A 14,650-nucleotide genomic window follows, 5' to 3' on the forward strand; every position below is an offset into this window, starting at 1 on the left:
ATAACATAAATACAGTAGCATGAAACAAATGTTACTTATATTTAATAAAAAATAACAATGATTTTTTTCTGTCTTCTGATATAAGTAGGTTATTTTATTTTATTTTAATTTTTTTAATGTTTATTTTTGAGCAAGAGAGAGAGACAGAGAGCAATCAGGAGAGGAGCAGAGACAGAGAGGGAGACACAGAATCTGAAGCAAGCTCCAGGCTCTGAGCTGTTAGCCTGGAGCCCCAAAGCAGGGCTCGAACCCACAAACCATGAGATCATGACCTAAGTGGAAGTCAGAAACTTAACTGACTGAGCCACCCAGGTGTCCCATAAGTATGTTGTTTTAAGTCTTTGTTTCCTTTGTCAATAACATTTCTCTGAACTGCCTGCAGCCTTTAAGACATGGGGGCGGGGGAGGGGGAGGGGGGGTTCTTTTATGTAGTGGTAAAACTGAATACAGTCAAATGTAAATTCACATTGACTTGCAGCTCTGCCATTATTAAGTCTACATTAGAGAAGTTTATAGACTGAATAGAATTTGCCAGGATTTACATTTGCACTCTCTGCTGAATATGCAGATAGATGAGCAAGGTCTAGTTTTTATTTGAACAAGGTATCAACAATCTTTTGTTTTCTGTTTTCTACACTTTTCTTAAAATCTTCATAGAAACCAAGAAAATGCTTTGAGACTCCATTTTTCACATTAAAATACCTAAGACGGTGGTGGGGGGAGCCTGGGTGGCCCAGTGGGTGAAGAGAGCTGCTTTGGATCCTCTGTCCCCCTCTCTCTGCCCCTCCCCCACTTGTGCAGGAGCTCTCTCTCTCTTTCAAAATTAAATAAACATTCAAATAAATAAAATAAAATAAGTACAATACCTAAGAGGGGGTAAACATTTTGTTGTTGTTGTTGCTGTAATTCAATGCATTACTTAACATATTAAGGAAAGTACATTCATGGGTAAGATCTGACACAATGAGCTCTACAGTGTAAGGGGTCATTCTGGGTTGAATAGTGTCCCCGGCAAAACTCAAGTCCATCTGAAACCTGTGAATGTGACCTTATTTGAGAATAGGGTCTTTGCAGATGTAATCAAGTCAGGATGAGGTCATATTGGATTAGCATGGGCCCATGTCCTTTAAGAAGAGGGAAATTTGGACATGGTGGGGGGGGGTGTGGTAGGTGGGCGGGGGGAGGGGAATGGCCATGGGAAGATGAAGACAGAAACTGGAACAATGGAGCTACAAGCCAAGGAATGCCAAGGATTGGCAGAGCCACCAGAAACTGGGAGACAGGCACCAAACAGATTCCTCTTAGAACCTCAGAGGGAGCCCGGCCCTGCTGACACTTTCATTTCAGACATCTAGTCCCCAGAACCGTGAGGGGCTACAATTTGTTTGTTGTTTTATGCCACCTGATTTGTGGTACTGTTTAGCCCTGGCAACCCAATACAGAGGCCAACAGATCTGTTCTCAGATTGCCCCACAGGACATTTTAGTTCCAGCCCATGAATCAGTAAATATAACTTTACTCAGGTCCACAGAGCCAGAAGGGGGATGATCAAATAACGTGTGTTCATTCATGTGCTATGCCCAAACTAATTCTGTGGTCACTGTTTTCAGCTGAACATTGGTACCTTTGGGGGACAAACATTTGATTAATTCAGTGTTTCCTTGTCTAATACCAGACTTGTGAGATTCAGTCCCCGCATGTGTTTTCACAGTCTCCTCCTCAGTCTCGCCCAACCTAAGATTATTTTCTGCATATTGTACAGCATGCTGTGTTCAGGCTATTTACTGCCCTAGTCCAGTTGTGTGTGTCTTTCCTTCCGTCGTAAAATCACACAGTTAACCTCCCTTTCAGTGATATCTCGATCATGCTTGTGATATTTCAGGTGTTCCTGTTTTCATGATCTGAACTTTTAGAAAACACTGTCACACTATTCACAGTTTTAAAAATTAACCTAGCGCTATCTCTGTAGTAGGAGGCTGACTCCATTTTTGTAGCCTCATCCCTTCTGTATCCCCACCCTGCCCTACATCTGGGCAAGCTGCCACGAAAGCCTGTTCTCTCTTTTGGTGCTACTGGGAGGTTCAAACCACACAACCTGTACCCACACTGGGAACCCTCATCCCACCCACACTCCCTCACCGCAATAGAAACTCCAAGCCCATCTGTCTCCTTTCCCTGCTCTCTCAAAGCACCAGGGCTGGCTGGAGATGTCCGCCCTGCTCTTCCCAGATGCTTCAATGATATAAATAAATTAACTTTTCCATAGCCTCTTGGTGTGTGCATCAATCTCAACATTTAAACCAAATTTTGGGTGGGGATCTATCCTGATTATCCAAGGTGGCCAAAATAATCTTAATACAAAGCGCAACAGTTAATCCACAGGCCAAGTCAAACATGGACTGTTAATACCATGATCACAAAGCACTTGAGTTGTACACTTAACTTGTAGCACTCAAAAGGACATAACAACAGGTGATCCACTATTGTGAACTAAAAATCACGGTTGCCAGCATTAGTGGTCAAGAGAAAAATCAGTGATAGCAACTGCTACAGGCAGATAGTTTATGCCATGTTCATTTGGCACTAAAAACAGTGCTGCCTTCAGTTCCAATTTCTTTGGCTGCAAAGCCTGCACCCATCACCAGAGCTCACAATTTGGGAGGGGTGCCCCAGGAACCAGTGGGTTTTAGGACTTTCAGTGATAAAACCAGGATAGTTTCGATGAGAAACCTGCTGAGCTCTCTCTGAATCTTGACCCACAGAAGCCATAAGCCATGGCAGTTTTGCGGTGATTTGCTATGCAGTAATAGACAACTAAAACAGCAACCCAACCCAGCTAAGGTTGGGTCCCTGGTCTTTTCCCTCAAAGCCTGCTCTTCTCATTGTCTTCCTCATCTCGTGAGGGGACAACACCACTCTTGTGGTTGCTCAGGTCAAAAACCATATGGTCATTCTTCACTCCATTTTTTTTTCTCCCATATCCAACCATTCACCAATTATGTTGGTTCTACCTTCAACATATATCCAGATTCTGACCACTTCTCATCCTTTTCACTGCTACCACACTCTACTTCAAGCCACCATCATCACTTTCGTAGATTATTTCAATCTTCTCCTAGCTAGATTTCTTGCTTCATCCCTTGCCCCCAATCAGTCTCTTCTCAACACAATATCAAGAGTGATCCTGTCACTCCGCTGCTCAAAACCCTCTCAAGGTGTCCCATCTCTCCTACAACAAAAGCCAGCATCCTCACTAGGACTTACATGGCCCTACACAATCTGCTCCCTATTTCTTCTCTTTCCTTAGTCCCCTGTACATTTCCCCCTTGATCAATCCAGCCACGTGAGCTTCTTTGCTGTCATTCCTGCAAGATAAGCACACTCTTGCCTTAGGGCTCTTGTACTTGCTATTCCTTTTGCTTCAAATGTTGTTCCCTTTGCCAAGATGGCCATTTATCTTTCTCCCTCACTTCCATAAGGTTACCTTCTGAGTGCAGCCTTCCCTGCCCAGCCTACCTAAAATTTCAGCCACTTAGCCTGACTCTTCCTATTCCTCCTTGCTTTATTTTCTTCCTAGTACTTAGCCACCAACAATATATTTTACATATTTATCTTATTCTTTGTCTCTGCACTGAAATTTGAGCTCTGCAAGGGCAAGGATTTGTCTGTTTTGTTCATGGTTTTATCCCTAGAGCCCACAGAACAGTGCCTGAAACACAGCAAACTCTCAGCAAACATTTGTTGTTCAACAGACAGTCATCATAGCATAGGCACTGTATATTGCACTTCAAATTTAGAATCAGCACTTAGGGAAATAACAGGACAATCGTGATTAGAGAAGAGGATGCAAATGCTGTCAACCTTAAGCATGTGAAAGTATGATGCAGAGGTTTGGAGTGAAAGGGAGAGAAGTAAAAGAAGGAAAGGGATACCAGTGTCTTCATCCTGCAAAATGCCAGAGACGAGAGGTCCTATCTCAGGTGGTTGCAAAAAGAAGTAAAGTTATAAGCACAAAGCTGAAAGTTACAAGCATAGCTAATACAACTAAGAATGAGTTAACTATAGGAACATGGGAGAAAGATGTGAGTGATGGTGTTAAGTCATAGCTGTAAATCAATAGATAAGATTGGCAATATCTGTCTTAGCCTAATTTTCCTAGAAAACAGCCTGAGGCAAAGCTTAAAGGCTAATGCTTTATTAGGATGTGTCATCCCAGCTCTGCAAGACTTAGGGAAATGGAAGAAGAAGCAGGAAAGGACTGGCAGCAGATAAGAGACATTGCTTTACTGCACTGGCTATTGCTTCATGAAGTACCATGAATAAACATAGCTGGTTCCTCAGCAGGTGACCACTCAGTCACAAAGGGCCTCTTTGGACAGAATGTGTGGAAATATTTTGCCTGGAACAATCCATCAGAGGGAGAAAAGAAGAGAAAATATATCTGCAATCTGCCTTTGTTTTCTGTCTTCCATTGGTCATAATGTGCTGCCTGGAGAGTTAACTACCCTCATCCCCATGCAGGTTGTGTCACTGAACCTCCTTGGTCCCACTGGGGAAGCCAGATCTGGGCATGTGGCCTGAAGACCTCCTGTGGTAGAACCGGAAGCTCAGACTTAGTTGTCACTGCTGGGATGGCCTGGGCAGGACAAGCTGTGAGCCTGGGAGAAAGGTGAGCCCAAGAAATCTAAGCAAGCACATGTGATTGTTGAGTATGCTGCCCCAACTCAATAAATCAAGAAATAGAGATATAAGCATATATTCATATATAAAGATAAGAAAACTGTCAGAAGAATAACAACAGAAGAGAGTTAAAGTGGTTGTTTCTGGGGGTGGGAAAGAGGTTGGAGAGCAAAAATATTGTTTATTATTACTATTAGCTCTTCTGTACAATTTTTGCAAATGCATGAATTATATTGATAAAAATTCCCTTTTTTTAAGACCTTGAAAACTAGATTTTATCGTTCTCCTTTCACAAATTCTTCAGTGATGTCCCACTGCTATTAGGATAATTAAAACATGTGAAACAACACCATTCCCAACTGGAATATTAGCTCTCAGGCTCTTTAAGTCAATATCGTTGCTATCTAGATAGTATAAATTTGTTCTGTTATAAGGATACTACTCAAATACCACTGATTTTGTATTCACCTGCTGCAGGTACAATATTTAAGGGAAAAAAGTACAATTGCTCATTTTTATTTTTGGTGATTTCAGTTCTGAACTGAAGTCCCTGAACACCAGGGCCCTGCTGGCTTCCCTTAGCTCACTACAAACTATTCCCTCTTGCTTTCTGCTCAAGTTGTGTTGGCTACTTTTCTGTTTCTTGGACCCCCACCCTCACCCTTTCCACCTCAGGGTTTTGGTACCAGGATGCTCCCTTTACTGCCCATGACTCCCCTCCCTACCTGATCACCCAACATAGCAAGTCTAGTGCATTCTAAGCTTCAGGTATCCACACATCACCTACATGATATTTATCTTTCTTGTGTAACGCCTACCCTGTTATTTAACTTACCATTGTTCTTTAAACTGACAACTTTGTTAAACTCAAAACTATTTATTTTTACAAGAAAACCTATGTGCTAACAAATATGGAAAACCAATATATTGGTTTGTGGCAATATCACTTGTCACAAATTGCACAAAACTGTGAAATAAATGCATAATAATGACAATAAGAATACATCTCTGTGCTACCAGTGGCTCATGTAACATATCTGGCAACCTCCTGGTTTAGTTACCTGCCTTTTTGGTCATCTTTGAGTTATTAGCCTGTCACCTTTTTCAGGGAAATCTCTGATGCCTTGGACTAAACCAGACTTCTCTGTTGCACACTCATTAGTTAGCTCTGGGACCGTTGCTGTGTAACACTCATAAGATTATAGCACTTGTAGTTACGTATTTGTGGGATTATTTTTAGTATATGTGCTGCCGAAGCGAGCACATGTGGGATTATTTTTAAATGTCCGCCTCTCCAGTGGGGCTTAGGCTTCATGAGAACAAGGCCTGTGTTAATTTTGCTCACCTCACATCTTCTGAGGTGATCACAGTGCACAAGCCACTGTTAACGCTTAAAAAATACTTATGGAATGAATAAATGAATACCTGTATGAGATTATCACCTGAGCTCAACCAACTTCATTTGTTCTGTTTCCACACCCACCAGTCTATCTTCTAAATATGGCTGGGTGTCTCAAATTCTTTTTGAGAGGAAGTAGGGTAAAAATAAGTAGTAGGAATGAATGAGTAGACAGATGTCAGGAAGAGGGTGATCTGTAGTGGCAAATCATAGTTACCAAAAACGGCTGCAACAGCATCTCCCACCCCGCGTGTAATTGTGCAGAGGGACTTTGTCACTGTCCCATTAAGAGGTGAGTCTAGAGGCGCCTGGGTGTCTCAGTCGGTTAAGCGTCCAATTCTTGGTTTCGACTCAGGTCTTGATCTCGCAGATGATGAGTTTGTGCCCCACGTCAGCCTCTGCGCTTACAGCACGGAGCCTGCTTGAGATTCTCTTTCTCTCTCTCTCTCTCTCTGCCCCTCCCACAATCACTCTCTCTCTCTCTCTCAAAATGAATATATAAACTCAATAATAATATAATAATAATAAGAGGTGAATCTAATTCCCTCCCTTTGAATCGAGGTTAGCTTTGGTGATTTGCTTCACTAAACCAACAAAGGTGACTTCCAAGGCTATGTCAGGAAAGGCTGTGAAGCTTCTGCCTTTCTCTCTCCTAAGAGATGTCTGGTTGTATCTCTTAGGACACTCCATCACAGAGCCCAGCTCCCATGCTGGCAAGAGCTAAAGCCAGTGGTCACCAGCCCCAGTGGAGCCTGGGCTTCTAGTTGCCTCAGCCCAGGTGTTGAACAGGTGAATGAGTCAGCCTCCAGATCATTCCTGCCTCCAGCCATGCAAGTTTTCCCACATGAGGGCCCAGACATTGTGGAGCATAGATAAGCCATTCTTATTTGTCCTGGATGAGTTCCTGACCCACAGGCTCTGTGAGCCTAAGTGACTTGTTTCATTCTACTAAGTTTTGGTGTGGTTATTTTATGCCACTAAGTTTTGGGGTGGTTTTATGCAGTAATAGATAACCAGAACAGAATTTGGTACCTGGAAGAGAGAATCTTTCATAACAACAACAACAACAACAACAACAACAAAAACCAAAAAAAAACCAAAACCCCCAAAAAACAAAAGCATAAGCCATTGGCTTTTTACTGAGCAGTAGGAGGAAGCTTGTGGAAATAAAGTAAGACCAACTAGATGAGAAGAGGCAAAAGCTCTTATTTAGAACTTCACCATCACTTGCATTTTGGCAGAAAGTCAAAGGCAGGCAGAGGTGTGGGATACTTTCAGTTGAAGAAAGGGAGGACATTGTTCTGATTAGAGACTGGTGGTGTGGGGTGCTGTAGGTGGGCTAACTAGAAGCAGGGCATCGTCCTGGGTGATTGGTTAGGGTACACATCCAGGTTCTTCTGGTTGGTCTTAAGTTGGAAACAGTGACAAAAATTAAGGGAGCCGTCAGTTACTAATCAAGTCCTGGTCACTTTAGGCCAATTGTTATAGGGGTTATTGTCTGCGTTCCTGGAATTTTGCTAGTGATCAGCATTCTGACTTCCTGCAAGTCTGATTTATAGTAGGCTGGCTTCCTGGGCTGGTTACTATAGATTATGGCTTGGTTTCTTAGCCATAAGAAGATGGTGAGTCAGAGTTCCGTATCTATATACTATCTGGCCATTAACTATGTGTTTAATCTCTCAAGGTCAAATGGCCTTAGGAAGTTTGTTAGTGAAATGTGGATGGACCTTGAGTAGGCTGTCAGTGAAGGCTAGAGGGACAAGGAGGAGATTATAGTTGGAAGGTGGAAAAAGGTGACCTTGATACGTGGTCATGAAAGGTTTAGCAACACCGTCGCCTGCAGTAACATGAAAAATAGAAAGATACTGAATGAACTAGTGGATCTGGCTAAGGAGATTTCCTGGCGGGAAGCTGAAAGTGCTCACTGGTTTCTTTTAGTTGCTGATGATAAAATATGATTGAAGAGAAAGAATCTGTTCAATTTTCCAGCAAAATTTAGAGGAAGTATTAGAGGGCTCAAACCAGTCTTCCAGGGCATAAAGCATTCTCAAAGTAAGAAAGGTCCTCAGTGCAAAGGTCAAATCCAGGGTGCTATCAGGAAGACACAGTCCCAGAGTAAAAACGAGACCAATGATGTGACTTTAAATACCTTCTTAAGATCTCAGAAAGATTTAAGATGGTGCCTATGAACTATTCCAGACAGATAATTGGCCTTTTAAGGATTGTAAGACACCACTTGTCTTTCCAAAGATGGTAGCAATGACAGCCCTTTCACAGTATGAACTTGCTAACCCTGCAAAAAGATCTGCAGTCTCCTTCCCCTTTCCTTGAATCCAGGCTAGCCTTACTGATTTGTTTATTATATATATAATTATATATATTATATATTTATATATATATTAACATAGTAATATATTGTATTACTATATATAGTATATAGTATACCATAGTATATAGTATATAGTGTGTGTGTGTATATATACATATACATATACATACATATACATATACATATACATATACATATACATATACATATATATATATACACATATATATATATATATAGTAGAAGTGTTAGTGACTTCTATGGCTAGGTCTGAAAAGACCATGTAGCTTCTGCCTGTTTTGCAGTGCTCACTGTCGGGATGCTCAGTCTCAAGACGCTCCCTCTGGGAACCCATTTGCCATGTTTTGTGAAGCCCAAGTCATGTGGGGAGGCCACAAATAGGCACTCTGCTTGTCAGACTCTACTGAGCTCAGACTTCGTCATTCTAGCTCAGGCATCAGATGTGTCAGTGGGACAGCCTCCAGATGATTCCAGTGCCTTTGAGTCACCCTTAACTAAGTCATTCCCAATTGAGACTCCAGACACTGTGGGACACAAGCCACCTCCACTGTCCTGTCACACAGAATGTGTGAGCATAATACAACGCTTGCTACTTTATGGCAATTAAGTATTGGGTGGTTCCATTTCACAATAGATAAACCTGAATACCTGGCTATACATACAAGTGATCCTAAGAATCGTGCCATTTTCAAGCAGGAAAGGACCTTAAGAGAGTCACCGAGTCCTACCGCCTCAGTTTTCAGATAAAAAAAAAACAAAAAAAAACCTGACTCTCCTAGAACTACATGGCTTGCCTAAGGTCATCCCATTAGTTAATAGCAGACCAAGAGCCTGAACTCCTCTTCCATTACAGTACAGATGTGTCCACCGCAGTGTAGTTTTCTGTGAACTGGAACAGTACCAGCTATTCTGCCAGAGATAGAGTCTTCACCAAAGTTCTAGCTCTCTTGAGGGATACAGCCCTGACTTTGGGGAAGCCTCTAAGCTCCTCATGGGGTGTATCTAAAGAGTAAGTGTGGATCATGTTACTAGACCGGCCAACTTGTTTCTTCCTTTCTCAGTCTTCCTTGGTCTCTCTCTCCTTCCTATGGCTTCTTCCACTCCACTATTGTCTTCTAATTTTCTTTTATCAACACCATGTATGAACAAAACCTTGTGTATCAACCAATGGCTCTGAGAAGCATAGATTATGCTTGTAGTTCATGGGATACAGACTCATAACAGAAACAGAAAGGATCATTCAGTTGGCTGATGGTTATCAAAAGAGCTCAGGATATGAAACAGAAATGGAATACCCTATCTACAAGGAGAATCCTGACTCCCATCAGTCACCAGGGGCTCTCAGGAATTAGGGAATTCCAAATGTAATTTCTGAGAATCCCTGGTGACTGATGGGAGTCAGGATTCTCCTTGTAGATAGGGTATTCCATTTCTGTTTCATAGTCTAAAAGTAATTTGCCTATAATCATCTATGGTCTTTGCACTTCTGTGTGTATCTCAGAACTGAAATCCGTCAAAATCAAAATAGGCAGTTGTATTTTTCCCCTTAAAGTTCTTACCATGGTAGTTCAATATTAAAATCACTGGTATTCAAAGAACATGCTTTGAATGACAATTTTATTATATACTTTTTAAGCTTTTTTGGAGGGGGGGCTCAAACCCACAACCCTGAGATCAAGCTCACATGCTCCTCCAACTGAGCCAGTCAGGCATCCCTCGAATCACAATTTTAGACTATCTAGTTCATGGCATTAAATTGTAGGGATGAAAGCAAACTTATAGGGTGTTCTTCAAGTGTTTAATGGAGCCTATGTATCTTCTCAAAACTGGTGCTTTAGAATAGATGCAAAGGGAAGAAAATATAATAAGGACACATTCTACAGAGGAAAAGAAATAGACCTTATGAAGGTATAGTACACAAACTCAGGTTTTGAAAGCCCGATGGGAAGGTATTTGGGGATTGTTTAACTAAACTCAAATGTAGACACTGAGAATTAGTCCTCTCCACTGAAGAGCTGGAGGTAAAATGGAACCATCAAATTTAAACCTAGTAATACTGTTCATTTTGGTTCTATGTTTCTGTTTTTGTCTGTGTTTTTTCTAGACAGCTTTCACATTTCTAGGAAAGAGGGCGGAGTGATTTAGTTGAATGCATAGACAGAGCACCTGGAGCACAAAAAAGGTGAAATCACATGATTAAGTCAGGGATTGGTCCATTTAAGTCACAGACCTGCTTTTGGATTACGAATCTGTTCAGAATTTAACTAAATTTTGGATCTACTCTCCGGAAAAATAAGTACATTAATACATTTTCATAAAATTCCCATTCATGAGGCAAGAACATGCAATGGGAAAGTCTCTTCACAAACGGTGTTAGGAAAACTGGACAGCTACATGCAAAAGAATGAAACTGGACCACTTTCTTACACCACACACAAAAACAAAGTCAAAACGGGTTAAGGACCTATATGTGAGACCTGAAACCGTAAAAATCCTAGAAGAGAACACAGGCAGTAATTTCTCTAACATAAGCTGTAGCCACATTTTTCTAGATACATCTCCTCAAGCAAGGGAAACAAAAGCAAAAATAGACTATTGGGACTACATAAAAATGTGTACACATATTTTCCTCTGCACAGCAAAGGAAGCAACCAACAAAACTAAAAGACAGCCTATGGAATGGGAAAAGTATTTGCAAATGATATATCCAATAAAGGGTTGATATCCAAAATATATGAAGAACTTGTATAGCTGAACACCCCAAACCCCCCCAAATAATGCAGTTAAAAATGGTCAGAAGACATGAACAGACATTTCTCCAAAGAAGACATCCAGATGGCCAACAGACACATGAGAAGATGTTCAATGTCACTCATCATCAGGGCAATACAAATTAAAACTATAATGGAATATCACTTCACACCTGTCACAATGGCTAAAATAAAAAACACAAGGAACAATAAGTGTTGGCAAGGATGTAGAGAAAAAGGAATCTTCCTGCACTGTTGGTGGGAATGAAAACTGGTGCAGCCACTGTGGAAGTCAGTATGGAGGTTCCTCAAAAAGTTAAAAATAGGCTCATCTGGGTGGCTCAGTAGGTTAAGCCACTGATTCTTGATTTTGGCTCAGGTCATGATCTCAGAGTCGTGAGACTGAGCCCTGCATTGGGCTGTGTGCCAACAGCGTGGAGCCTGCTCGGGATTCTCTCCCTTTCTCCCTCTGCCCCTCCCCTGCATGTGTGCTCTCTCTCTCTCAAGACAAATAAATAAGAAACCTTAAATAATTTTTTTAAACGTTAAAAATAGAACTATCCTCTGATCCAGCAATCTCACCACTGGGTATTTACCCCAAAAACACAAAAACACTAATTCAAAGGGATACATGCACCCCTAGGTTTGCTGCAGCACTATTTACAATAGCCATATTATGGAGGCAGTCCAAGTGTCCATTGATAGTGAATGAATAAAGAAGATGTGATATATTATATCCAATGGAATATTATGGATTAAAAAGTACACTTATGATGAAAAAGAAGAAAAATTGGAAGATTATAACAACGAACACATGTATACATTTTACCTAGATTCAATGCTTCTTCACTTTGTGCTACATTTGCTTTATTCTCTCTTTTGATAGATAAGGTGTAGATATAGCCTAGATGTATTTTTTTTTTTTTGTAGAAACATTTGAAATTAAGTTGCAGACATCACAAAACTTCACCTTGAAATGCTCCAACATGGGTTCTTAATGTATAGAATTGTTGAATCACGGTATGGTACACCTGAAACTAACATAACACTGTATGTTAACTATACTGAAATTAAAAGTAAAAACTTACTTAAAAAATGAAAAAAAATGCCCATTCCTGGGCCCCATGTCCATCAATCTCTCAACCAAATAGATTAGTATAAATACGGACAACAGAATACCAACTGCTTAATAGCAGTTAAAAAGATGAACTTGGGGAGCCTGGGTGGCTCAGTCAGTTGAGCGACCTACTTCGGCTCAGGTCATGATCTCACAGTTTGTGGGTTTGAGCCCCACGTCAGGCTCTGTGCCGACAGCTCAGAGCCTGGAGCCTGCTTCTGATTCTGTGTCTCCCTCTCTCTCTGCCCCTCCCCCACTCATGCTCTGTCTCCTCTGTCTCAGAAATAAACATTAAAAAAAAATAAATAAAAGAGATGAACTTCATCTTCTGTTTTGAAATGGAAAATGAACATTACTTACAGGATTCAAGAAGTAGACCAAAGAATAGTTTCATATAAATAGTACAGTGAAATAAAGGAATAACTGAATGAAGTCCCCTAGATCCCTGAGCATGGGCAAAGCTGGAAAGCAGTGATGGAGTTTTCCATAGCAGCATCCTAAGAGGGTATGCTTTCTGGGTTGAGAACTCATTTTAAGGGCTCCAACAGATACAGACTAGAAGGAGCTGGAAAGGTGACACCATGTGACATCTCTTAAAGGGATGTAATTCACAGCTGCCACAGGAAGACTCAGCAAGAGCACAGCTAAAAACTGCCTCTAGAAGCATTTTGCGATCTACCAGTTAGGATAATGGTTTAGTTACTGTAACAGACACCAAATAACAATGCCTTAAACAAGATGAGTTACTTTCCTCTTCTATAAAAGTCCAGCTGGCAGGCAGCCCAGGAAAGTTGAGCTGCTCTGTTTCAAGTGATGGTCCTGAGACGCTGGTTCCTCTGCCTTTCTTTCTTTCTTTCTTTCTTTCTTTCTTTCTTTCTTTCTTTCTTTCTTTCTTTCTTCTTCCCTTCCTTTTCTTTTTCTTTCTTCTTTCTTTCTTTCTTTCTCTTTCTTTCTTCTTCCTTTCCCTTTCTTTTCTTTTCTTTCTTTCTTTCTTTCTTCCTTTTTCTTCTTCCCTTCCCTTTCTTTCTTTTCTTTCTTTCTTTCTTTCTTTCTTTCTTTCTTCTTCCCTTTTCTTTCTTTCTTTCTTTCTTTCTTTCTTTCTTCTTCCCTTTCCTTTCTTTCTTTCTTTCTTTCTCTTTCTTTCTCCTTTCCTTCCCTTCTTTTTCTTTCTTTCTTTCTTTCTTTCTTTCTTTCTTTCTTTCTTTCTTTCCCTTTCTTTCTTTCTTTCTTTCTTTCTTTCTTTCTTTCTTTCTTTCTTCTCTTTTGCCATCTTCCAGGGTGTTACCCTCATCCACATGATTGAACTGCATGTCTACGACCATGGCTGAATTCTTGTCTCAGAAAGGAGGAAAAGTGGAAGGGAGCACATGCAACTTTAAGGATGTTACCCAGGAGTGGCATACATCACTTAGGCTCACATCCTATTGATGGGAACTTAGTCAAATGGCCATACCTGACTACAAAGGTGGCTAGGAAATGTAGTCTCTACATGGACAGCCATATGCCTCCTTTAAAACTTGGGGATTGCTGGGGCACCTGGCTAGCTCAGTTGGTAGAACATGTGACTCTTGATCTTGGGGTTGTGAGTTTGAGCCCCATGTAGGGAGTAGAGCTTACTTAAAACAAAATCACAAAGCCTCACTCCAAAATCTCTGTACTCTGTACCACCCCACTGCACCTACACTGAAAAGAGAATAAATCTTTAAAACAAAAACAGAAACAACTTGGGGATTACTGTTACTAAAAGGAAGAAAGGAAATGCTGATGAAATAATTTGTCCAAGTCTTTATGTCTATATATGTGACTTCATTATTATTATTCTTTTTGTTAAGCTTTGTCATAGGTCATGACAGACATTCTCTAAAATGTCCCCCCACCCCCTGCCAATCATTCATGCCTCCTGGTATTTAAAGCTTTGTTTAATCCCCTACTCTTGAGTGACATTCTTCAAGTGAATAGAATGTTGACAGGCTGTCACTTCCATGAGTAAATTATAAAAGATGTACTTTCATCTTGCTGGCAACTCTACTGCCTTCTCAGTTACATGTTTTGATGAAGTAAGTGGCCATGTTGGAAAGACCCATGTACCAGGAAACTGAGGTTAGTCTATAGACATTTTAGTAGAAAAATTCTCTAACCTTATATACAAGACAACCTAGTTGTAAATCATTATAGGCCATGAGACCAATGAGAATATAGACATGAGGCATGTCAGGGAGCTCTGAGCTGTGGGCTCTATGGCTAGGGACATTTCTCTTCCTTTGATAGCCTTGTTGCCTCATCTGTACAATGATAAGCTTTTAGTTGGTGAACTCTTGAAATCATTTCAATTATAAAACTCAGTAACTCATTGA

This window comes from Panthera pardus, unplaced genomic scaffold (genome assembly GCF_024362965.1).
Source record: "Panthera pardus isolate Hobbes unplaced genomic scaffold, ASM2436296v1 HiC_scaffold_10, whole genome shotgun sequence".
In the NCBI taxonomy this organism is placed as follows: domain Eukaryota; kingdom Metazoa; phylum Chordata; class Mammalia; order Carnivora; family Felidae; genus Panthera; species Panthera pardus.